The sequence below is a fragment of the Gobio gobio genome (assembly GCF_949357685.1).
Source record: "Gobio gobio genome assembly, chromosome: 24".
Classification (NCBI taxonomy): Eukaryota; Metazoa; Chordata; class Actinopteri; order Cypriniformes; family Gobionidae; genus Gobio; species Gobio gobio.
Genome location: NC_137120.1, coordinates 21697303 through 21723543, shown reverse-complemented (window position 1 = coordinate 21723543; position 26241 = coordinate 21697303). Strand labels below are relative to the sequence as shown.

The 26241-nt window shown below is 37.1% G+C and overlaps 1 protein-coding gene across 2 annotated transcripts in view; it reads right to left on the bottom strand.

Annotated features, from left to right (window-relative positions):
* Nucleotides 1-26241, bottom strand: part of grm7 (glutamate metabotropic receptor 7) — a 428364-nt gene that overhangs the window by 12605 nt on the left and 389518 nt on the right. The gene's annotated exons all lie outside the window — the stretch shown is intronic.

The following is a 26241-nucleotide window of genomic DNA, read 5'->3' as shown; positions in this document are numbered from 1 at the left end:
TTTCTGCGAACTTCAGTATGGGATTCAAGATTAAATGAAGAATAAAGTCAAATCTAAAGAGGTCAGTTCGAAAGGCACTCAATGTTGACGTCCTGATGGGAGAATTCAAAGCCAAATGGATGATAATCTTCCTTAAAAACTTGAGTAGCTGTCATTGCCTGAGAGTACAGCTCTTGGATGAATGTACTTTTCTTGTATGAAAAAAGGAACTTGTCAAAGTATTATAATGAAGGCTTTCATGCCACGACCATATCACATTAGTACTACGGCAAAGATTCATTTCATGTGGCTGCTAACGGCACTCTGGCAAGTATGTAATTACCGTTATCCTCAGTGTGTTTAATCTTTAATGTACTGCGAGTTCAAAGTCTGTTAGGAAGGTCACGGGTGCGTTTCAATTAAGGCAACAGGACCCATTCATGAATGAATTGTGAAAATCATTCAAAAAATTATTATTTCACTGAAATGTGTTCTGCTCGTTTCTACTGCGTTTCTACTACAATATGACAAGCCAGTAAAACAACTCAAGTTGTGAAACCTAATTGGCAGAAGGTCCATTTTGTATCTTATTCAGGGCAAAAACCATCTCCTTGGACATGAGGAAATGTCCTTCTGAGGAGTTTCTAATATGGTTACTTTTGGTCTGTGGACGCCATAGCTCTAAATATGTATTTGGTAGCATTCTGTGATGGAAATTACATGCAATATATTTATTTTATAATAAATAAAATGACTCCCTTTCTTACTTACAGTTTTTTTATTCGCTTTGGTACTATTTTCACAAGCAAGGTGTACATTTTCAAAACTCATAGTGCTAATATCACAACAGATCATCAAAAGTGCACTTTTTTCACACATTTCAGCATATTTTAAATTGTGTTAGTACAATAAACAAAACCATAAAGTATCCTTTCACTAGACAAAATGCGTGCGTGCGTGCGTGCGTGCGTGCGTGCGTGCGTGCGTGCGTGCGTGCGTGCGTGCGTGCGTGCGTGCGTGCGTGCGTGTGTGTGTGTGTGTGTGTGTGTGTGTGTGTGTGTTGCCTGGCACAAAATGTCCCAAGATGGCAATATCCTAAATCCTTGTTCTTGTGGGGACATTTTTTGGTCAAGCTTATAAATCATACAGAATGAGATTTTTTTTGATCATGTAAAAATAATTTTTCTGTATAGTTCGGAATATTTGCAATTTGTGAATAGAGCAGAATACAGTATAAGGGAGTATAAGTCAATGACGGTGTAACGTCCTACTGAACAGAAACCAGAAGAAGGGAGACAGATGGCATCAAATATAGCATTTTACATTAGGCAGATTACCATGGTAGAGACTGTCACATTATTGTAACTCACCCTTATAAAACTCAACTACATTATAGATTCAGTCATATGGTACAGTGAGAACATTTATAGGCAGCAAACTCTGTTCTATAGCCCAGAACCTCATGGCTGTGTAGGAGGCATATGTAGCCTGTTACTGTAGATAATTCAGCAACGAGGGAGATTTGAAACATGTATCTTGCATTGTTTGCTGTTGGATGAATTGAATGCTAAAAGTAATAAACTGAAAGAAGATCATACTGTTATGTTTTGGTGATTAAACCAAATGTTCTCATTACATATTATAATAATATTGTGTTTGAAACAATGATTATGTGGACTGAAAATATGTGCAACTGAATGAAAGCATGAGATCAGGTTTTGAAAGAACGACTAGCTGTGTTACAAGTGTGATCAGTTTGGATTTTGGTACTAAGATTTTTGAAAATGTACACCTTACTTGTGAAAATAGTACCAAAGCGAAGAAAAAAAAAATTGTAATCTAAATATGCACAAATAAATCATATTTTCACATTTTTTGTACAACAAAATTACAACTAGACTGGGAATTATTAGTATTTGGGAAAAAAAACTATGCAAAGCTGTTCATGAAATGTTTGAATAAAAACAAAAACAAGCAAACAATAAAAAATGAGTGTGTGTGTGTGTGTGTGTGTGCGTGCGTGCGTGCGTGCGTGCGTGCGTGCGTGTGTGCGAGTGAGTGAGTGATTTTACACTCTGTATAATTTGACAACATTTCAGCTAGACTGGAAATTACACATTAACTTTCAATAAAATATTCAAAGCTGTTAATAAAAATGATAGTGTTAAAAAGAAATTAAAATAACAAACATACAAAAACAAATAAATAAATAGTTTGTTAATTTCACTCAATGTTTAGATTTAAACATAAAAATTAATATTCAAGATTAAAAGTCCAAAGACAGTTAATATGACTTCATACAATAAATGAAAAATGCAAAATAAAAATCCACCCTTGGGACATAAAAGTGTTCAAAGCTGATGACCCTCTAATCAACATCAAGCACAGTCCGTTTTGCATTACATTGTATTTAGGCATTGGTTTATCTGAAATCAATCTTACCAAAACAATCTATCACTGGAAGAATGTGTGTAGACAGAATTTCATGGCCCATATTTGACTTGTACCTTTTCTATTTTTAGAAAATAAGAGCAACGATCACAACCAGAACAGCCGGGATAACTAAATACCTGTAGGCTCTCGAATCACAGATCCTTGAAAAATTCTGAAGGGTAAAGTGTGAAAACCTCCAGGGGTGTCAAATTAATTTGCCAATCCAAAGTGCAAATGCAGTGAACTGACACATGAGGCTTTCTGTGACAGAGATCCACACCTAATTCTTCAGCTTTTCATTGGCCGGTGAGATGTGTGATGCTGACTCTGGGATAGATGAGAGAATCCAGTATGCTTGACTTCACAGAAACCATATTCACCTCCTACACCTTGTCCAAATCATGTGTGACATGTCAAGGCAACGAGTGATAAAAGCTACTTCTGTTGCATTCATTCAAGCTTCTTTCACTTTTAAAACAACACAACTGGAATTCAAAATTGCTTTCTCCGGGGGCCAAATTCACATTTAATATATTCCACTGCCAAACTTGCTTAGGGTATTTTTTAAAAGAAATGTATATAAATATAATTACACTGTGTATTCTGACACCTTTCTATCAGAACCAGCATTAAAGGGTTAGTTCACCCAAAAATGAAAATTCTGTCATTAATTACTCACCCTTATGTCGTTCGACACCCGTAAGACCTCCGTTCATATTCGGAACACAAATGAAGATATTTTTGTTGAAAGCTGATGGCTGAGAAAGGCTTCAGATAGGCCTCCATTGGCATTCAGTACACTTATACTCCCAAGACCGATAAAAGGCACTAAAAACGTTGTTACAAAGTCCATCTCACCACAGTGACTCTACAATAATCTTACGATGCGACGACAATAGTTTTTGTGCGCAAAAAAAAATCAAAATAACACCTTTATCCAGCTTGTTGTTGCCTTCCGCGTGTACCTCCACGACGCATGCGCGAGAATATGACGTAGCGCCGGGGTTCGGGAATCCATGAAATGCACACTTAAGCCCCATTTTGAGCACTACGCCGAGACCTAAAGCACTATCAATGTAGAATCCAACAGCTTAGACACGTGCGTCTTCCTCTGATTGTAAACAAATCGCTTCTGGGTCATCTGTCCGAACGCCGGATCTGCGTCATATTCTCGCGCATGCGTCGTGGAGGCACACACGGAAGGCAGTAACAAGTTGGATAAAGGTGTTATTTTGATTTTTTTTTGCGCACAAAAACTATTGTCGTCGCATCATAAGATTATTGTAGAGTCACTGTGGTGAAATTGACTTTCTAACTACATTTTAAGTGCCTTTTATCGGTCTTGGGAGTATAAGTGTACTGAATGCCAATGGAGGCCTATCTGAAGCCTTTCTCAGCCATCAGCTTTCAACAAAAATATCTTCATTTGTGTTCCGAATATGAACGGAGGTCTTACGGGTCTCGAACGACAAGAGGGTGAGTAATTAATGACAGAATTTTCATTTTTGGGTGAACTAACCCTTTAACTTCTTGAGCAATTTGACCTACAGTAGCTCGTCTGTTTGATCAGACCACACTGGCCAGCCTTCACTCCCCACGTGCATGAATGAGCCTTGGTCGCCCTGCCCAACACTGTTCCTTCCTTGGACCACTTTTGATAGATACTGACCACTGCAGACTGGGAACACCCCACAAGAGCTGCAGTTTTGGAGATACTCTTACCCAGTTGTCTAGCCATCACAATTTTGCCCTTGTCAAACTCGCTCAAATCCTTACGCTTGCCCAATTTTCCTGCTTCTAACACATCAAGTTTGAGGACAAAATGTTCCCTTGCTGCCTAATATATCCCCCTAATAACAGAAGTGATAATCAGTGTTATTCACTTCACCTCTCAGTGGTCATAATGTTATGTCTGATCAGTGTATAATACAAATTATTAAAAACTTTACAGACATATTTAGAAAAAAACGCACAACAAAATGGAAACAGAAAATATAAATATGAAATCTAATTCAATACATGAATAAAAATTGTAAAAGTATTTCAATAATATAAGTAAAATAAACGAATAAGTAAAAAAAACCGAATGAAAACCAAACAAACAAATAAATACAAATTACAAAGCAAATGTTTTTCAGCCAACTCAGAGTCCTCTGAAAAATATAATCCAATCTATATTATTTTTAAAATACGCTTCTCATTTATTTTGACCTTCATTGAATACTGTAACCAAAGCTAAATAATCCGTGTATCATTCGTTCAGTCGATTTTTGATTTAATATTGAAAGTTGAAAAATGAGAAAACAGCTCGTTTTTTTCAGAAAAACGAAAAACGAGATTTCGACTTGATTTTTAGTTTTTCGTTCAGAGGTAGAAAAATGAATAAACAGTTTGAATATTCGATTTCTACACGTGGGCGGGAATTATACGCCCCTTTCTGCTGATGGTTCAGCCGAAGATCAAACTATTCTGTCATCGGTTCTTCCTCAGTTCCGCTCAGCAGAATAAAAGTCATGCGCTTCTGCAGCTGCACGGATTCTTAACGCGTTTATTGCAACTAAATTTCATATTTTTCTCATCAAACAACTAGACTAACGAATGGCTCGACACAACCCGTCCCGGGGCAGAGCCTAGACAGGGCTTTCGTCTGTGTAGACCAGCGGTTTTAGTCCAGGAAAGTTCAAGGGGTCCGCAAAATAATTTGCTATATCCTACCATATTTTCCGTACTGTAAAGTCACGTTTTTTTTTATCATGAAACATGCCGTGATTTATTCCAAAGTGACTTATATAATGCATTTAACATCAAATAATCGAAATGTTGACTTTTTAAAGTGCCTGTTGTAGCCTATTTTAGTCCATGTTGTGCGTCAGATGATGTGGAGACCGAGATGCGCTAAAGCAGTGCATCCTGTTTTCTTTATTTTTTACAAAGGCATGACATTTTGTAGTTATTTTAAATGTACACAAATAAAATAAATATTTTACTGTTTCGAATGAGGAAAAAATTAAGTGATAGCGCCGGCGACTCGCGAGATCACATAACATATAAAAAGTTTGGTTTAATTTAATTTGTCTGTTGTAAAATATTAAGGCTGTGCAAGTCAGCTTGGTGTTTAAATTAAATGTTGTTTGTAATAAATGGCACAATATATAGACTATTTTATATAGGCTAGGCTTCTATGTATATTTTTATTATATGACTACTTAGCCTATATTTTTCATTCTTGTTGTTTTCTGAATACCATTCATTTAAGGATTTGTCATACAGTGATGGGAAGTAAAATAGCCTACACATAGCCTACATAGCGTACGTGTTAATAGTGTTTATAATGTTAATGTTGTATTTTATTTACCGGTATTTTTCTGAATGTATGCTAATAATAAAACAATGCTAAGTTTGTGTGTTTCTCTCTCAACATGACCCGGCGTGTGAATTACACTCGGTGCGACTTTTCTGGCAAATACGGTCAATTATAAAATGTGCTTTATTATTACAAAATGCATACGATGCGTTATAGGCTATACACTGTGTTAATTATCCCCACTCACATTACCTTTGGCCTTAATCACTGTAATGTCCTGTTCGCATTTGCTCTTTTTAATTAGGCCTATTTATTTTTTAAAGCGGATGCAAATAAAGCCTATCGTAACATAATCCATATGCAACTCGTGTTATATATTCCAAGCGCTCTGAAGGTATACTGGTTTGAGAAACAAACCGAATTGGCAAGTTATTACAGGCTTTAATGAAAATCTTTTGAGATAAATTTTAATAAAACATAAATCATAAAAAAAGAAGAGTATGTATTTTAATTAGTGCTGTCAGTTAAACGCGTTATTAACGGCGTTAACGCAAACCTATTTTAACGGCGTAAATTTTTTTATCGCGAGATTAACGTTCTTTTTGGTCTTACAAACTTTGTAGTTTTTTCACATGCTGTTGCAGCAACTAGTAACGTTAGAAAAACTACAACACCACTCCGGATGTAGCTAGACCGGAAACAAAACATCAGGCACGCTGCGGCTGCCCACACTTGTTTGGGCCATTAAAAGAGTAGACGTGGATGGCAAGCGTGAGACGCCGAAATGAGAAACGTATTATGCCATGGTTTAACTCAGGGGTCTTCAACTAAAAGTGCTTGTCTTGAGCGCTGCTTTCTGCTCTGATGGTGCGTTCACACCGGACGCGAATGAAGTGTTTTGCGCGAGTGATTTAAGTCAATGCAAAGACGCAAATAGACATTCTGCGGCGCGAATTAAGCATTCGCGTCCGGTGTGAACGCACCTGCATGCTTGACCGCGCGTCTGGGTCTGAACGTAGTAACAGTGAGCATTGCAACGTTAACTGTTTCATTAGTCTACGTCAAAAGGCTTCGCGGTCCGGATTTGGACCGGAGTCCGCTAGTTGGCGACCCCTGGTTTAACTGCACTATAGGCGGAGTCCTAGTTTACCTTGCATGTGCACTTTGTAATTTTATTTTGTATCACCCTGTTTTGATCCCTTAGAAAGGGCTGTTGAAGGGGCTGTTTGTGCAACAAAGTATTTTTTTCACCCTTTTATTGATGGACAGTGTTACATTGTGTGAGCGATTATTTGCTCCAAGTGTGAATGACTGCTTCAAGTGAGAATGTTGGTGTGAAATCAAACACTACAGTATGCCAATGTTGTTTTCAATAAAACAAACATTTGAACAAAGCAAGCCGATCCACTTTTCTATGTTGATAAGAGCATTAAAATAAGAAAAAATAATGGGACAAAAAGAAATCAAGGGACATTTAGAATAAATAAAAATGTGCAATTAATTTTGATTAATTGTGAGTTAACTATGGCATTAATGCGATTAATCGCGATAAACAATTTTAATCGTTTGACAGCACTAATTTTAATATCTCTGTTGTTCTCCGGTTTTTCTGGTTCCAACGCATTATTCTTTCCTTTTTGCATAAGTGTTTAATATATATATATATATATATATATATATATATATATATATATATATATATATATATATATATATATATATATATATATATATATATATATATATATATATATATATATTAGAGATGCTCCGATCAGCATTTTTGGGGCCGATCACCGATTACCCATCACCAAGATCATGATCTGCCGATTGCCGATCACTGCCGATCACAGAATGGCAGGGGAATGGCAATCTTTTATCTATAATCTTGCAGAGTTTGCACCATTTGTAGAAATGAAACTAACTCTAAATTAACTGAGTCAAGATCTTGAAGAACCACCAAGTGTTTATTTTAGAAAATGAGATAACTTAAGGCTACTGTAGGCCATCTTTCCCAAATAAATGTAAATAATAAATGTATATAATTTTCTCACCTAAATATTTGATCATGCAGTGCATTTTTGTTTTTTAAAAACAATTTTTCAGGTAGGTCTAACATTAGTATTGAGGTAAGAAATACTAAAGACATTTAATAAGAAATCAAATGTAAATTAATATTGGTCTTCCCTGAATAAATTAAATAAGATTAATCCTTACACTTAAGGTTGCAAAAGTTAGTCATTCAAGAGCAGTGAGTGTCATAAAGGTTCATCAAACAACACAAGACAAAGAGAAACTCAGAGACAGCAGCAGTTTATTCGACAGCTGTCACTTTAAGAGCGAACACGGATACGGTTACATGCAGTTGCACAAAATGTTCACTCGCGAGTCACGACGGGGTTTAAGTGCATACTCGTCAAGACGGTAATTTAGTACATACATTTGTGTGTATCTGACCATTTCAGCGCAATTTGTACTCGCAAGCTTTTTGTGAGATGGCCTGTGTGTGTGTGTGTGTGTGTCTCTCCAGACCGTGCGCGCGAGTGCAGTTTGAACACTGGCAAGACTTAAAAATAAATGCAAATGATAAACTTTAGTGACGACGCGACACTGCCTCGATTGTGCAAAGTGGCAAATCCTGTGTCAACTGTGCAGCTCGATTTTAGTGCACATGCGATGCGCTGATGTGAAGCCATTTGAGCATTTTGAAAGGGAGAGAGAGAGCGCGCGCACAGTTCAAATGACTGCGTTAGTTATTTAATATAGAAATATGAATTGTACCTCACCTTCAGCATTATAATTATTTTACCCGCGCTGGAAAGAGAATGAGACGGTGTCGCTGCATATCATGCCCTTAGCTCTCACGGCAGGTGCGGGTTTTATGTGTCGTCAGCATGCGATCGGTTCATGAGATCGGCCTTTTTGGAGACTGCCGATCAATCATCCCAAAGCAATTATCGACCGATCGAGATCGGTTGCCAATCGATCGGAGCACCCCTAATATATATATATATATATATATATATATATATATATATATATATATACATATATAATATTTACTTAACCAAGGTAGGCTATGACAGCCGTCATATAGGCCTACTGCCGGCTGATGCAAAGAGGTGAATAATATCTACACAGACGAAAGCCCTGTCTAGGCTCTGCCCCGAGACGGGTTGTGTCGAGCCATTTGTTAGTCTGGTTGTTTGATGAGAAAAATATGAAATGTAGTTGCAATAAACGCGTTAAGAATCCGTACAGCTGCAGAAGCGCATGACTCTTATTCTGCTGAGCGGAACTGATGAGGAAGAACCGATGACAGAATAGTTTGATGTTCGGCTGAGCAATCAGCAGAAAGGGGCGTATAATTCCCGCCCACGTGTAGAAATCGAATATTCAACTGTTTATTCATTTTTCTACCTCAGAACAAAAAACAAAAAAATAAAGTAAAAATCTCTTTTCTGAAAAAAAAACGAAAAAATGAAAAACGAGCTGTTTTCTCATTTTTCAACTTTCAATATTAAATAAAAAAATCGACTGAACGAATGATACACTGACCTACACGGATTCTAAATGTCTCATTTTGCTGTCTGTTGCACCTTCATTATGCATTTTGACCTCTTTGGTGATGTTCTGTGTAAAATAGAACCAAATGTGACGTAAAAATAAAATATCAATAAGGACAGCAGCATCATTATATAACTATATATATATATATATATATGCATGGGTTTTGTGATGCACACAGCAAATAATCTTGTGTAACACACACACACTCAGCGTTAATTACTGAGCATTAAGTCTGAACACTCGCTCTCATCTGAAACGTTTGGATGTGAATGATGATATGGCGAAGAGGGAGAGTTTTATGGATGTGATTTGGGCTAATAATGGATCAGTCAGAACTGGAGCAGCCTGGAAATAAACAGCTCGATATACAAGGAACACTGATTCTGCAGAGAAGAGTTTGTAAAACATTGCAGAGAGATTGAAAATCGAATGAACAAGAAGTGGTCTAAAACATCCATGCTATAGATTCAAGATGGACTGGCAGTCTGACTAAAATATAATATATATATATATATATATATATATATATATATATATATATATATATATATATATATATATATATATATATATATATATATATATATATATATATATATATATATATATATATATATATATACTGTATATGAAGAGTTCAGATGCAAAAGCCTCTAAAAGCCACTTCGGTCAAAAATGAGATAACGATACTCTGTGAATGCTCTCTACATATAGTATATGTTCATAAAATACTTTAACTTCAAACCCAATAAATCCCAGCCTCAGCTCATTCAGAAACTACCGGTACGTAGGAAGAAACCTATACATAGAAGCCTTACAAAAATGCTTATTTTAAATAAAAACGTCAGACGGACTTAGAGGCTTTTGCATCTGAAGTGTTCATATATATCTATATCTTTATATATATCTATATATATCTATATATATCTATATCTATCTATATATATATATATATATATATATATATATATATATATATATATATATATATATATATATATATATATATATATATATATATATATATATATATATATATATATATATATATATATATATATATATATATATATATATATATATATATATATATATATATATATACTATGAGAGCATAGAAATATGTCAACCGGTACTGATCTATATGTCAATATGTGGAAGAACTTGTTAACGAAGGGATGGTGTCACATACCTAGATGTTTATGGTTGTCGCAACATGCTGCATTTAAATGTGGCTTATTCAAAAAAAGGCGAGAATCAGATTTATAATATTAAACCAGAAAATAAGATTATTCATTACAAATGAACAAGTTTAGTATCAAATACAAAAAACATAATTTAACACTTCAGAAAAAAAGTATTACACATAATATTAATATTATATATACTGTATGTGTGTGTGTGTGTGTGTGTGTGTGTGTGTGTGTGTGTGTGTGTGTGCGTGAATTATATTTATTTTTTATAAATGTAGGAAACTATGGATAATAAAATTGTTGTATTTGTAATATTCATTGATAAATAAATAACAAGGTCCTTTATTGACATATTATTGCGGCTATGAAAATTGCAGCTATGAAAACTCAATGCCCAAATCATATGGCAGCATTTCAGTGATGATAAACACCATTGCAAAGCTTAAACAAACACTGTCCCACACTAAACCACATCTGTCAGACTAAAACCAGTTTCCGCAGTCTTAAAGGGGACCTATTATGTCCCTTTTTACAAGATGTAATATAAGTCTCAGGTGTTTGTGAAGTTTCAGCTCAAAATACCCCACAGATCCTTGTAATTTTTGAGGGGAAGGAAAAACATGCTGTTTTCATGCATATAATTATCTTTAAATGCAAATGAGCTGCTGCTTCCCGCCCCTATCCAGAAGAGGGCGGAACCTGTACAGCTCGTGCCTCGGATACTCTGCCAAAAACTAAAACATCTGTTTGGTTTTGATTATCATCTCTACCGCAGTCACTCTCATGTGTCATTGCAGTTCTTCATCATGAAAGTTTATTATCTGCATGCGTTTTAAAGCTATATCAGTCTAAACTTCTGATCACACATCCGAAGCACGCGCACAGAAAGCTGGATGTGACACAGCTCAGCCTGTGAGTATTAAACTCAGTTCTCTTTCACGTCTTGTTGCGTTTAAACTGTCAAATACAAGTGAAGTCAAGTCAAGTCAACTTTATTTATACAGCGCTTTTTACAAAGCAGCTTCACAGTCTTAAACAGGAAAATAATGCAACAGAATTTTATTTGGCTGTACAGCCGCTCTGGAGAAAACGGGGATGTCATCTAGCTCATTTCAATTATCATACAGTAACAATGTGGGCATTAGATTAGTAATTAGATCAGTAATTTAGTTTATATGGTTAATTTAGTTTACTAATTAGTTCTATTTGGATATTTAGTTGAAAAATGTAGTGTCCCCAACTGAGCAAGCCAAGCTAAAGGCGACAGTGGCAAGGAAACCAAAACCCTATCAGGTTATACACACAATGTTATGTCAAAAAAACAAAAGTTCACATGGCGGACTGTGTACAGCTCACTCAGGGCGGGGTCTATGCTAATAGGACAGAATCCGCCAGCAGTCGTGGGCTGTATAACAGTATATGTGACATATGTGACATGCAAAGAAACTGCAAATGGCTTATTCTGAGACTTATTCTGAGTGCTTATCATTTATGGGGATTAAAAAGTGTGTGTGGATTTTTACCATTATAGGGTGGTTGTGTACACACACTGCCGACACACATTTATGTTCAAACACCATGTAAAAGTGAATTTTGCATAATAGGTCCCCGTTAAATCACCTGAACACATCACCTATGACAGCCTCATTAACACCAGTGACAGACAAATTCACAATCCACCACCTTATGACAACATGCAATTTAAATAGATAAGAATTCAATTGGTGTGCCGACTCCTGCCATGATCATATGCTAATCCTGGCAATCTATCAGCCAGGTTTTCAATCTTAATTTATTTATTCATGCAGTCTGTTTCTTTCTACTGTTCTTCCACCGTCAAACAAGGACACAAAGACCTGGAATGCTGGAATAGACACTGAAGATGCATTTCAGCTTTGTGCTGTCGTTGAGTTTACACTCAACCCAAGGCTGAACCCTCTTCTAAGCAACGTTGCCTTAAAACGGCGTTTTTGAAAACCAATCCTCAAAAAGATGGCTTTTGATGTGTTCAGAGAGTCACACCTATAGAGGAAGCAAAACATCCTACGCGTGCCACATGAGAGGCTTCCCGAACGCCACACAAGCGTCAAGCGGCTTCAGATAGGAAAGGACTTATTATATAAAGTGACATACATACAGTGACAGAGGAAGTCAACTCAAACTGCACTGTGATGTAGTTTACCATCACACTGGATGAAGGTGACACATTTGGCACTACTGAGAAACGCAATCGCGGGAGACATACAGTTGGCGGAAAGGCAACATTTTCATATTTTATCTTGGATCACCTTGTGTGCAAAAGGACAATGCCTTTTGTCATCTAAAGATCCTTTTCTTTTCTTTAAGAGACACTTTTTTTGGGTTTGGTGTCAGTGGGTAATTCAGCTTGAAACAGCTACACAAAAACACAATGAGCTTATTGATCGCGTTCTCAAAAACTGACTCATTTTCTCCGCATTCAACTATCCACTGGCAACGTCAACCAGAGGAATGTCCCTTTGGCAGAAAAATAAAGCCTTCCTCTGTCATCACCTCAAACATGATTTTAATTAATTTAGCAGCATTTCAGAAGCTGGATCATGACGTGATTTGACATGAGAGTTCCAGGCCGCTGTACTTACAACAAGGTTTTTGCATTTACAAAAGAAAATGTGTGTGTGATGGAAGCCCATTTCTGACTCATCTCGTAACAGTGACCTTATATTTTGCAATTACAACTTTGTTACTCATAACAAATATATCACAATGTATTTTTATAATTCGCAAATGCGACTTTTTATTTTTCAACTTTGTCTTACAATGTGAATATATCTTACAATTACAACTTTGTTTCTTGTAATTGAGACTTTATATATCGCGATTTGACTATAAACCATGCATTTGCAACTGTTTCTTGTAGTTTAGATTTTTTTTTCTTGTAATTATCCCTTTATATCTTGCAATTGTGACTTTGTTTATCATAATTGCAAATCTATAATTTACAATGTGACTATATATCTCATAATTGTGACTTTCTCGTAACTGCAACTTATATCTCTCAAAATGACTTTGTTTCTTGTAATTGCTACTTTATATCTCAGTGTAACATTATATCTCGCAACTGTGACTTTGTTTCTCGTATTTTAATTTTATATATCTTGCAATTCCAACTTTCAAAATTAAGACTATGGGCCCTATCTTGCACCCAGCGCAATTGACTTTGTACACCGACGCATGTGTCATTCCTATTTTGCACCCGCGCAAAGCGCGCTTTTCCCTCCACAGAAGCACGTCGCTAAACTAGTGAATGAACTTGCGCTACCTGGGCGGTTCAGCGCAAAAAAGGAGGCGTGTTCCGGCGCAAACAATCCCTGGTGCTATTTTGCTGTTCCATTAAACAATTGCGCCACTGACCAGAAAAAACCTAGTCTAAAGTCAGTGGCGCGTTGCGCGTTGTTCATTATGCTATTTTAAGGGCGCATGCTTGACCATAATGTATAGCGTGCACAACGCGCATACACTTTGCTCATGTAATCTACACAGATGCAACAGTTATTTTTGCAAATCATAAATTGTTACACTAAAAAAATATTAACACATGAGATGACGGAAATCATTGTGGTGTGCCACGAAGATGTGAAAAAAATAGGCATAAATCTAGCTTACAAATGATTCAGGCTAATTGTAATAATTAAGGATAAGACCTGTTTGCCCAATAGTGGCAAGACATATATGTATATAAGGACATCTGACAAATTGGTTTGTCCGTCAAGAACCAGGAAAAAAAATCGACTGAAAAACTGAAAGACTGAAAAAAAAAAAAGACTGTGAAATCACCTTTACCATAATGTACAACATTACAACTTCACTTCTCTGTCTTTCACTGCTCTTACAAGAACATCAGTCTCCTCGGCTGTGAACCGCTCCTGGCGTGCGCCTGGTAAATACGCCATAATAATAGCAATCCATAATGGAACTTGCGCACCTGCTTTTAAAGGGAATGTTGGATGACGCTCGGATTGGTTTATTCACGTTACGCCCAAACCACACCTATGAATAATGAAGCTACTTCAGACCAACCCATTTTAGATTTGCGCCGGGCGCAAGAGCCATTTATCCCGCCGGGAAAATAGCAACAGCGCCGAGACCCGCCCACAAAGTTACTTGCGCTTCACGCTTTGACACTTGCGTTTCAGATCGTTAAAATAGGGCCCTATATATCGCAATTTGACTATAAATAATGCATTTCCAACTATACTTGTAATTTTGACTTTTCCTTGTAATTTACCTCTCAATGTGAGTTCATATCTCACAATTACAACTTTGTTTTTTTGTAATTGAGACTTTATATATCACAATTTGGCTATGAATCATGCATTTTTGACTATGCTTCTTGTAGTTTTTACTTTTTCTTGTATTGTAGTTTTCTTCTCAATGTGAGTTCATATCTCAAAATTACAACTCAAAGACTCTATACATTTCAATTTGACTTTATATCAAGCATTTATGCTTGTTTCTTGCAAATTCAACTTTTCTTGCAATTGGCTCTTTATATCTCTCAGTGCGACTTTATATTACATAACTGTGACTTTGTTTCTTGTAATTGCAACTTTTTATCTCTTAAAATGACTTCATATCTTACAACTGTGACTTCTTTCATATTTTCAATGTTATATAGCCTATCACAATTTGACTATGAATCATGTATGTCAAGTCAACTTTATTTATATAGCACTTTTTACAATGCAGATTGTTTCAAAGCAGCTTCACTGTGTTAAACAGGAAAATAATGCAACAGAATTTTATTCGGTCGTAGAGGCGCTCTGGAGAAAACGGTGATGTCATCTAGCTCATTTCAATTATCATACAGTGACAATGTGGGCAGATCAGTAATTTAGTTTATATAGTTAATTTAGTTTACTAATTAGATTCATTTGGATATTTAGTTGAAAATTTAGTCTCCCTATGCGTGACTATGAATCTCGTAGTTTTGACTTTTTTCTTGTAATTGTAGTTTTCTCTCAATGTGATTTCATATCTCACATTTGCAACTTTGCTTCTCATAATTGAGACTTTATATATCACAATTTGACTTTATACAGGGCTCCAGACTAACTTTTTGCCTTGGTTGCACTGGTGCGCCTAACTTTTTTATTTAGGTGCACCCAAAAATTTCCCCCGGCTCACAACGCCTTGAACACCACAATTTCTAGGTCACCTTTTTATCACACTCCATATACATTCATATATATTATTTAAAGGAACACTCCACCGTTTTTAGAAATAGGGCTTATTCAACTTCTTTCTTTTAGATTTGTGGGCAAATGCATTTTTGTCTCAGTGCATGCATTGTTTTAGTTTGGCAGGGTCACCGCTAGCTTAGCTTAGCATAATGAATGGAATCCTATGTTGCCAGATAGCATGTCCCAAGTAAAAGTGATCCAAAAAAAAACAAAAAACAACTTAATTACTTCTTGTGGCCTGCGTATTCACAACGAGTACAAATAGCGATGCAGATTAAGCCTATGCTTCCCCATAATATAGTCCCAAGTCAATATCTGCCTAGGAAATCGCCTAGTCTTTTTAGATCACTTTTACTCTGGAAATGCTAGCGGCGACCCTGCCAAACTAAAACAATGCATGCACTGAGACAAAAATGCATTTGCCCACATATCTTAATGTAGGAAAGAAGTTGAATAAGCCCTATTTCTAAAAACGGTGGAGTGTTCCTTTAAATGAAAACATAATATATGCAGTTACACAGGAATTAAAATCAAGGGAAACAATGCTTTGAACATTACTATTTTTAAAACTACAGTTTAAACAAAGTGTTATAACTTAATTTAAAAGATAATGAAATTATAAACAATGAAATACAACTCATAATAAATAAAAATACGGACTTTTTAATTTCCTCTGCCTGCTATTTATATATATATATATATATATATACCTCATATATATATATATATATATATATATATATATATATATATATATATATATATATATATATATATATATATATATATATATATATATATATATATATATATATATATATATATATATCTCACGCTTTGATGATGGTCATAATTATGTGGTAACTTTACTGATAGGCTGTTGTAGTTTATATTTCTTAATAAAATTGTGCCAGCTGGAACAAATGCTATAATGAAATTATGAATTATTACGGGTAGATCACCGCAGGATTAAACGTGGTCGAATGTTTTTTCAAAGAGCCAGAAAGTAACTTTGCAGCAGGCACAACAAATTAACAATGATACTAACGTTAGCGTTTCAGGTAGGACAGTAGATATATCAGCAAATCATTCTCAAAGAGATTATTTTTGGAATATAATATAACAATGCACAATCACAGTAGTGACGCCGACTGGGTTAAGCATTTACTGTATCTGAGGGAAATGTTGCAGTGCGTTCTCTTCAAAGGAAGATTACAAATGGCGACCGCCAAATGATTACACTCAACGATTTTCTTTTGGTGGTAAGGGAGTAAGTTACAGGACTTATTTCACTTAATGTAACGTTAGACTTTTTTTAATATGCCTAAAACATACGGAGCTATTCCTAGATCTTTTGATTCTCGCGCCAACCTGAGCTGACACTGACAGGCGGTTGTCATGACAATGAAGTAGTTTACACACACACACACATGCACTCTCACACACACACCTTCAGTGAAATGGACTCACAAACCGTTTCAGCGTCGCGTTTAGTTTGCTGATGTTGATTGCCGTAACTGATTCTCTGGTGCTGCTCAGGTCGCAATTTCAATCACACACACAGCACGAAGCAGGAATATCTGGACCACAGCCAATCAGAGGCAAAAACCTGCCCCATCTCTGTCTCTGATTGGTTTAGACCACTACATGATCCAACCATGAGTGTGTGAGTTCAGTGACAGTCAAAGGAGAGGCAAGCGCTTCGTTCGTGGAGAGGCAGCTGAGCGCATGCAATGGCGTTAGGTGCACCGGTGCGACCTAGGAAAAATTTTAGTCGCACCTTTACAAATTTTGGGCGCATATGCGACCAAATTGGTCACACTCTAGAGCCCTGTTATATCATATTATTTAAACGTTTTTCTCCTAACAGCAACATTCTATCTCTCAAAACTCCTTCATATCTCACAATTGCAACTTTGTTTCTCACAAACTGCTACTTTATATCTCAATGTAACTTTATATCTTGCCATTTCTACGGTTTCTTGTTTTTATATTATATCTCACAATGCAAATCATTACTTGCAATTCCAACTGTTATAATTGTGACTTCATATCTCACAATTGCAACTATATTTCTGTCCACTTGAACCTTTTCTTGTACACTTAAAAAAAAAAAAAGGTTCTATATGGCACTAAAATTGGTTCTTGGCTCGTAATCATAGGGGAACCTTTTTAAGTGCTGTAAAGCACCAATTTTGGTGCTTCAGTGGTTCTTCTGCAGTTATTTTGCTAAGGTGCTATATAGCACCACTGACTAAGGTGCTATATAGCACCGCTATCATATCCAGAACATGTTAAGATATGGTGCTATATAGCACCAAAAGTCTATGATTACGACGAAGAACCACTTTTAGTTTAGCTTGTAGTTGGGCCTTTTGTTTTTCTCACAATTACAAGAAAAGAAATCGCAATTGTTTCTCCTAATTGCTACTTTTCTCTTGACTTTAAAAACTGATAACTTTTTGTTTGGAATAATATGAACCAAAGAATAAGACCAGCATTGTGCATTAAAAAAATGTAAATGGGGTCTGATGAAGACAAAAGGTCAGTGGCAACACAGCATTTTTCTGAAAACCACTTGACAACACATAGGAAACCCACTTGACAACACATAGCAACCCACTTAATTGACCTATCGGTAAATCCCGCCCCCCTTAGTTACTGTTGCTAACTCGGACAAACAAACGGAGTTGCTAACAGTCTTACAATGACAGCTGTCGGTGTGAAAACCTTATCCCAAGTTGTTTTTGGACACAGAATGTAGCGGACCCTGTCTGAATGATGACCAAACTTTACTGATGGTTTATGAAGTTTATTACATCGTTTTTCACTCAAAAAGTTGAACAAACAAAGCAGAAGTGCGCATTAACGTCTCATTCACAAACTCTCTCTCTCCGTTGCATTATCATTAACATACACAGCAAATTATACAAAAACACTCATACAACTACTAACAGTAAACAAACATATACAGACCGTATGCCTTTTCAGGGGTGCTAATAAACTGTATACTTTGTATCTGAAAACAACTCCGATAGACTGCGAGTGCGAGCTCTCCCTTTCACTACCCGTAGACTATAATACCCATCAAAATAGGAGTCCTCCTTAGTAAGACAGATAATGTAGACCTTAAACATATCTAAACACAAGAAAATAAAAGAAATATAAAAAAAATATATACAAAAAATTATATGGCACAGAAGGACCACCTCTAGTCGAGGAGCATTCAAGTGGGACTTAAATATATAAAAGATTTAAAAATAAATGTGGGAGATTAATTAGGAAGCTAGGATTTACAGATCACAATGCAAACGGGAGAAGCCTCGTGTTACGGTCGTCACGATCGCTACACTGTACATCAAGACTGTTCATGTACCGCAGGGTAAGATTAAATTAATGTACATGTAACCAGTTTAATATGGAGAGGTACTGAAATGCAGACCTTCGTTTATGTGTTTTTGACCTACACTGTTAACGTTACATGACGTGAGAACAGTTGGTTATTTTGGTTTGTATGTTAGCAGGGAATCACTAACTTTAATCGTTACTTAATGAGAGTGTGACCACCAGAAAATCCTTTCAGGGTACCTGGAATCAATGTTACAGTACCTCAGGCACATCGTTTTGCCATTTTTGTAGCATAAACACCATCAAACCGCTGAGATCTTCGGATTTTCCAATGCATCTCTATGGCGCTGAAACCTAAAGATGTCAGAGTTCCGGTCCCAGCGCAACTGATACTCAACTGCCATTGGCTCATCTGCGTTCGAGGGGCGGGGCTTACCGATAGGTCAATTCAGCCTGATGGGTGATGTCTGGATCTATTTGGAATGCCTTATGTTTAATTTACATCTAAAAAATCTGTAGACGAGGATGTAGCATGCAAGAATCGGTATGAAATGCTTAACTAGCATAAATAATCATAAGAAAATAACTATTGTATACATTGCAAATTAGCTTGATTGCAATCCAGAATTCCATGCATCCTCGTGGAACAAACAAAACTAAGTGTTGGTGGTACCAACACATAGAAATGGCCCTTTCTGCATGACACACATGCATATGTCTGATCGTATGCTTTCAAGTGCATGCACATATACACCGCAGTGTGAATAAAAAGACAGCATGCCACATCTCTATAAAATCAGAGGCACCTGCGTTCACTGACCTAAATCCACATGGGAAGGCCGCAGATGGCATAAATAAAACAGCCCCCTGCATTAAACATGGGTCAACACTCATGCATGCACAGTATCCTAAACTCAGCATCACATGCATTTTCACTGAAACTTCATATTCATTTACAAAAAGCACCTGCTTTGTTGTAGTGTAACAGTACACTCGAATTTGAAGTCGGTAATATTCATGCAGATGTTAGTGTACACCAGGGGCGATTCTAGGGTCAGAGCTTTAGGGGTGCTGAGCACCCAATGAACCCCACTGCCACCACCCACCCTCTTTCACACAAAAACAAAAAATATGTCTATTGAAAAATAACTTTATCATTTTAACATTGATTCAACTAACTCCAAAATCCAGATTTTTTCTCTTCTTTTTTTTTGAGACCTTTTCAGAACACCAGCTTAATTGTGATAGTTCACACAGACAGCCCCCTGTAACAAACACAAAACCTTCTTCACTCAGCTGGTTTTCCTGACCGATAACTCCATGTGCCTCATTTTGTATCAACAGTCATCAGATTGGTTATATTAGATTCAACTTTATTGTCATTGAACAAAGTAACAGGTACTTGGACAACAAAATGTAATTCATCTTCTGTAAATTATTTACAAATGGCCATCTCTAACATATCTGGATGCATGCCTGTCTGAACTTTCATAAACCAATATGTCATCAATAAATAATAATAAAACAAGCTTCATATCAAGAGCAAAAAAAAAGAAAAAGAAACAAAAAAGAAGGTAAAAACAAAAAGTCCAAAATATCCAGAGTATTTACAGACGTCTTGAAAATACTTAGAAAGTAAAGATATAAAAAAAGAAAGAGGGAAATCTTTGAAGTACTTCCCCTGAATCACCATTTGCCTCTACTTTGGGAGAGTTAATCTATGTCGCCGCACTTTGAGGGTGGCAAACCTGTCAATGACCCTTTGGTGTTCAATTTTTTCAAGCAACTCCTTCTCAATAGACATCACAGCTAGGTGCTGGAGTCTGCTTTGGCCTGTGGTCCTCCTGAGCCATGTATGGAGCCGACGCAAGGCACTAAAAGACCGCTCACATGTACAGCTGCTAACTGGTATTGTCAAGGCAACCTGCATAACAGCTTTCAGTGAAGGGAACATTTCCGAATCTAGGAGTTTGTACACTGCTAGCATGTCCTGAACTGTACCAGCCTCACTCTTGCGCTTCAGAAAGTTTTTTGCGACTATCACTTCCTCTGACTTAAGTTCAATATGGTAATGCAGAGCCAGTGCTGTCAGATGAGGCTCAGACAAGAAATGGCCTGAGGTTGGACTGCATGCCTGAATTCCATTGAGCACATCCTCATTCACACCAGAAAAACGCCTCTCAAGTTCACAGATCATTCGGTCCAGACAAGGAAACAAAAGTTTCCTCTTGAGATCTTCAGACTCTGAAGAGCCACAGGTTTCACTGCCTGCCCCACAAGCTGACTCAACAACATATTCATCCATTCTCTTTGTCTTTGCCTCTGTCCTGAGGATGATTCTACTGCTATCTGGTTTGCCTCACACATAGCCATTGTTCTGGAGTACAGATCTGCAGCAGTGGTATCACTGCGTTTCTGCTTCATGGTGTCAGTCACTGCATTTTTGTATGTCACTGCTTGGGCAATGTCAATGGTCTCCTTCTGTAGGTATCTATGTAAACCTGCTGTTACAGACAGGAGAGTGTGGAAAACCATCAGCAAATACACTGAGGAGAATTTTAGGAGAGTTTTGCCCTCAATCCAACTGCTGTAGGTGTCTTGATTGTGGAGAGGCACTCAATGATAGCAGGGAAATTATCAATCACTGCAGTCACTGAATGAAGCTGGCATGCCCAGCGTGTAGTTGACAACTGCACAAGTTCTCTTGGCTGCAACCCTAACTTCTTTTGAGTGTCCACAAACTTATGGTGGTTTACAAGGGAGACACTAAAGAAAGAATGGAGACTTTCCAGCATGTTGAAGAACTCTGTGGATTTAACTCATGTGCATAGCAATGCACATAAATTGCCTCAGGTTGCTTTTTTTTTAAATGGGCTTGTACACCCCCAACATCCCCACTCATGACAGCTGCCCCATCGTAGGTCTGTGCCACACATTTCAACTGATCAATTCCCTTCTTTACCAACTGATTTTCAATTGCAGCAGTTATCGAAGAAGCATCAAACTGTGACACCTCTGTAAGGGCTAGGAACCTTTCTTTGACGGCACCCTCAACAGACACGTATCTAACACAGAGTGCCAACTGTTCTGTCTTTCCATCCCTGGCTTCATCAGCCATAATGGCATACATATTTGCTCCCTTTATCTCACTGATGATATTTTCTGTTATTTCTTGTGAACAGCACTCTATCATCTCATTTAGGCTATCAGATGAGAGGAACGTGGTGTTTGAAGGGGCTGTGTATCTTTGCAAGAAGGGATCAAATTTCGTCAAAAGTGACATGCACTCTAGGAAATTGCCTTTGTTGTGACTCTCATCCGTTTCATCATGACCTCTGAATGCTATGCCTTGCTTCCCCAAGAAGCAGGTTACTGCCATAATACGCTCTAGGTACTGCCTTCTTTCACTAATTTCAGTGGTACTTGCTGCCTCTATCTGCTCTACAACATTCCCTTTTGACAGGCTTGCTTTGTAGCTGTTCCAACAAACCACACTGTCCTTATGTGACTGTGTTGTTTCATGTTTTTGAAACTTGCTAAGAGCCTTTTGCCAGTTATTAACTCCATCATTAACAAGTGCATCCTTTCTGACATTTTTGCCAAATACCCTACAAGGAAAGCAGAAAGCAGCATTTTGTCTAGCTGAGTATTCCAGCCATCTGAAACTTTTGAACCACTGTTCTTGAAAGGCTCTTTTTTGTGTGCCAAACTGAGTATGAGGGTATTGAGACAGCTTTAACTGTTTAGGACCAGTGTCCTTATCCCCTAAGTCTGAACAGCTCTCTTCTGTCTCTGCTGCTTTGGCTTGGTGCTCTCTATGTTGCACTCCCTCTGTCTCTTCATTTCTTTCACTAGTCAATTCCCTCTCATCCCTTATGGACTCTCCCTGTTGTTTTCCTCCTTTATTAAGAAAAAATGTGGTGTAAAATAATGTTACAAAAAAAATGTAATATAGGCTACTTAATGCCAATAAGTTTGTATAGGAGTACACACACATAAACAGGAGTAGTTACTGTTTTGCTTGCCACTATTCACTATATGTCAATTTATTGTTGTTATTTCCTCACCTGATTCTTCCTGCATGCTCTCCCTTTCCCTTTCTCCTTCGCCATCTCCCTCTCTTTCCCTTGGCACTGACAATCATACACAAATATATTGTAGGCAGGAGAGTTGAGGGCAGTTTGTCATGTCACAAAAATGAGACCATTTACAGATTCTAAGGATATGATCAAAAGGCACACAGAGGCGTGTCATTTTAAATGTCTTTATTATTATTATTATTGGGCTTAGAAACTTTTTAAATGACAAATTCATTTCACAAGAGAAGCTTGTGAGTTTGAAATAAATATAAATAAAATAAAAACAGGGGACCATTGCCTAGATAAGTAATTTGATACAACTACAGCTGGTTTGCATTATCTGTTACTCTAGCTCAACACTTTTCAGAAGAACAAAAAAAACAAAACAAAAAACAAGACAGAGGTCATTATGGACTGTCCCTAGTCTCTCACCTGAATCTGTCTTTTTTCTTTTAAATAATTGTCGTATGTCCATTGCTCACTGCCAGGCCACAGACAGACAGACAGACAGACACACACACACACACACACACACACACACACACACACACACACACACACACACACACACACACACACACACACACACACACACACACACACACACACACACACACACACACACAGACAAAGAGAGAGAGAGAGAGCGAGAGAGTTATGCTAGGAGTTCAGGAGTTGAGCCTGTTTCAGGTTAAATCCTGTGTGTGATGAATGAATAGCAAAAGAAAAACATGAAACTTTCTTTTATTGTCTAGTTTGATAGTCAGCCACAACTGAAAAATAACAGATATAAATCTAGGAATTTATAACAATTCATTTAAAAAGCCACAGTGAGTGTTTTCAGTGATACGTCGTTTGTTTTCACTCCAAACGCCAGGGCTTCATGTTTCTATGACGACTGACCAGAAAAGACGCATGTGACGTCATGTTTACATGACTCTCGATTGTTAAAATGAGTATCAAATTAACGATAAACTACTTACTTCTCTCCGTTTATGACTATGGACGAGTCACCCAGGGGCCGGTTGCATAAACCGCTAAGACTAGTCTTACAAGTTAGACATACATTTTTTTTCTTTAAGACTGTTCACATTTTTTTTAAATCAGTTACATAAAAACATAGACTGGCCTAATTTGATACGAAAAGTAAGACTGAATGCCACTTGCCTAACTGCTAGTGGCTCATACTAGATCTTAAGACACTGTCTTAACATAATGGCTTAGTTTATGCAACTGGCCCCTGTGCTACTCCACAGCAGCGGCGACCCGCCGGACTAAAAAGTCAGAGAATAAACACTTATTATTGGTGTACCACCATGGTGATTCAGGATACTGACTCCAGTACTCACCGATATGGTTTCGAAATCGGAACAACTCTAGGTAAAAGGAAAGAAGTGTCAGACACAGCTTTCAACCGATCACAACACTACTGCACGTGTTCTCACTCTGCGTGTGTTCCGCGCTGGATGACGGTCGTGCTGAGCGGTGCAGGTACAGAGGAGAAGTAGAAGAAGAGAAGAGGATGACACCATTTGCTATGCGGGGATGTTTTCATTTTCCTCCTTAACACATACATTTTAAACCACAAACTACGGGGTATGTTTTGGACATTATTTAACCGTGTAAAAGACTAACAAAAAATTTAAATAACACAATTTCTTACTCCAAGTTTTAGGGGTGCTGAGCTCCTTTTTAGGGGTGCTGAAGCACCCCTAAAAAGGGGCTAGCCTCGCCCATGGTGTACACACATTTAATATTCATTATATTGAAATTATACATTATTTTCAAGATAGTAGGCAGTAGACATTATACTCCCCCATATTAAGCAGAAAGCTTTGACAATTAATCAGTCACTAATTTATATTTGGGTCATTCAGTCCCGTTGCTGGCCATCTTGGTGCCCCAAGCGTGATTCCTAAAAGATTTGCGGTGCGCAGTCGCTTCTTCTTCGTGACTCTCTGTGAATTTTTGCACATTGCATTACAACAGGGAGGACACATTTTCTTGACCACGTGTGAAATATTTGGTCAGGATTATTAGGTAATACTACTAGCCATAGCCAGAGCTTGATGAATGTTTTTTTGTTCGCTTTCTGATAGGCAGACATTTTCTCACTCTGATAAGACTTTTTTTCAACAAACCTGCTCATTCCCAAATCAAAACCAAGCTGTAGGAATGACCCATTTCACTCTGGGTAGCTCTGCCCACAAACATATTTTGATTTTGTAACAGAATTTTGCTTTCAACTTTCACTTATTTGTCGCACCTGGTCAGGACACAGACGTCTGTGTGTCTGTTTATGCAAGTTAATTCAGACCCGACAACAACACCTGCAGGTCAGGCAAACTTTGTCCCTTTGTCAACCTTTGTCATTTTCACACCTGCTCTACATGTGCAATTTACGTGACTCATCATCAGCGCAGGTGGCCTACATACTGACCATGAATACAAGCAGAAATGAGGCGACTAATTCAGTGTGTTGCTCAATGGTTCTCCTTAAATTGTGACGAAGTGAAAATTTGGTGTAGGTTAATCCTTGCATTTATAATTACGGATGTTCCAGTCAGAAAGCAAATGTAGGCAGGGATTATGCAAATGAATGCATAAAAGACACATAATGAGATTTAATGCAACAGCCTGCACCTGCTAAGGGTATGATTGGCGATTATGTTCGGAATCAGTACCCAAGGAAACAAACGCTAACCTGGCTTTTTTGAAAGCATATTCAGCAAAGGAAAATGAGAGCCCGTGATTGAACAAATGTGTTATGACTGGCTACTTGATGACTGTTTTGGTTTTTAAATAGTCATGCTTGCTCAAATGTCAGCATGGATTAGTGGCTATGCTATCTTATATATACTGTATATATATATATATATATTTTTTTTTTTATTATTATTATTATTATTTTTTTACAATAATGGATTTCGCTAATACCAATAACTAAGGTGGGGAATATGTGATTATTCGGCTGAATGTGTTTTAAATCTATCTCATTATTTTTATAATAAAAAAACAATCAAACAAACAAATAAATATATTGTATAAAACGAAGTGCTGTCAAATTAATTAATCGTAATTATCACATCCAAAATAAAAGTTTGTGTTTAAAT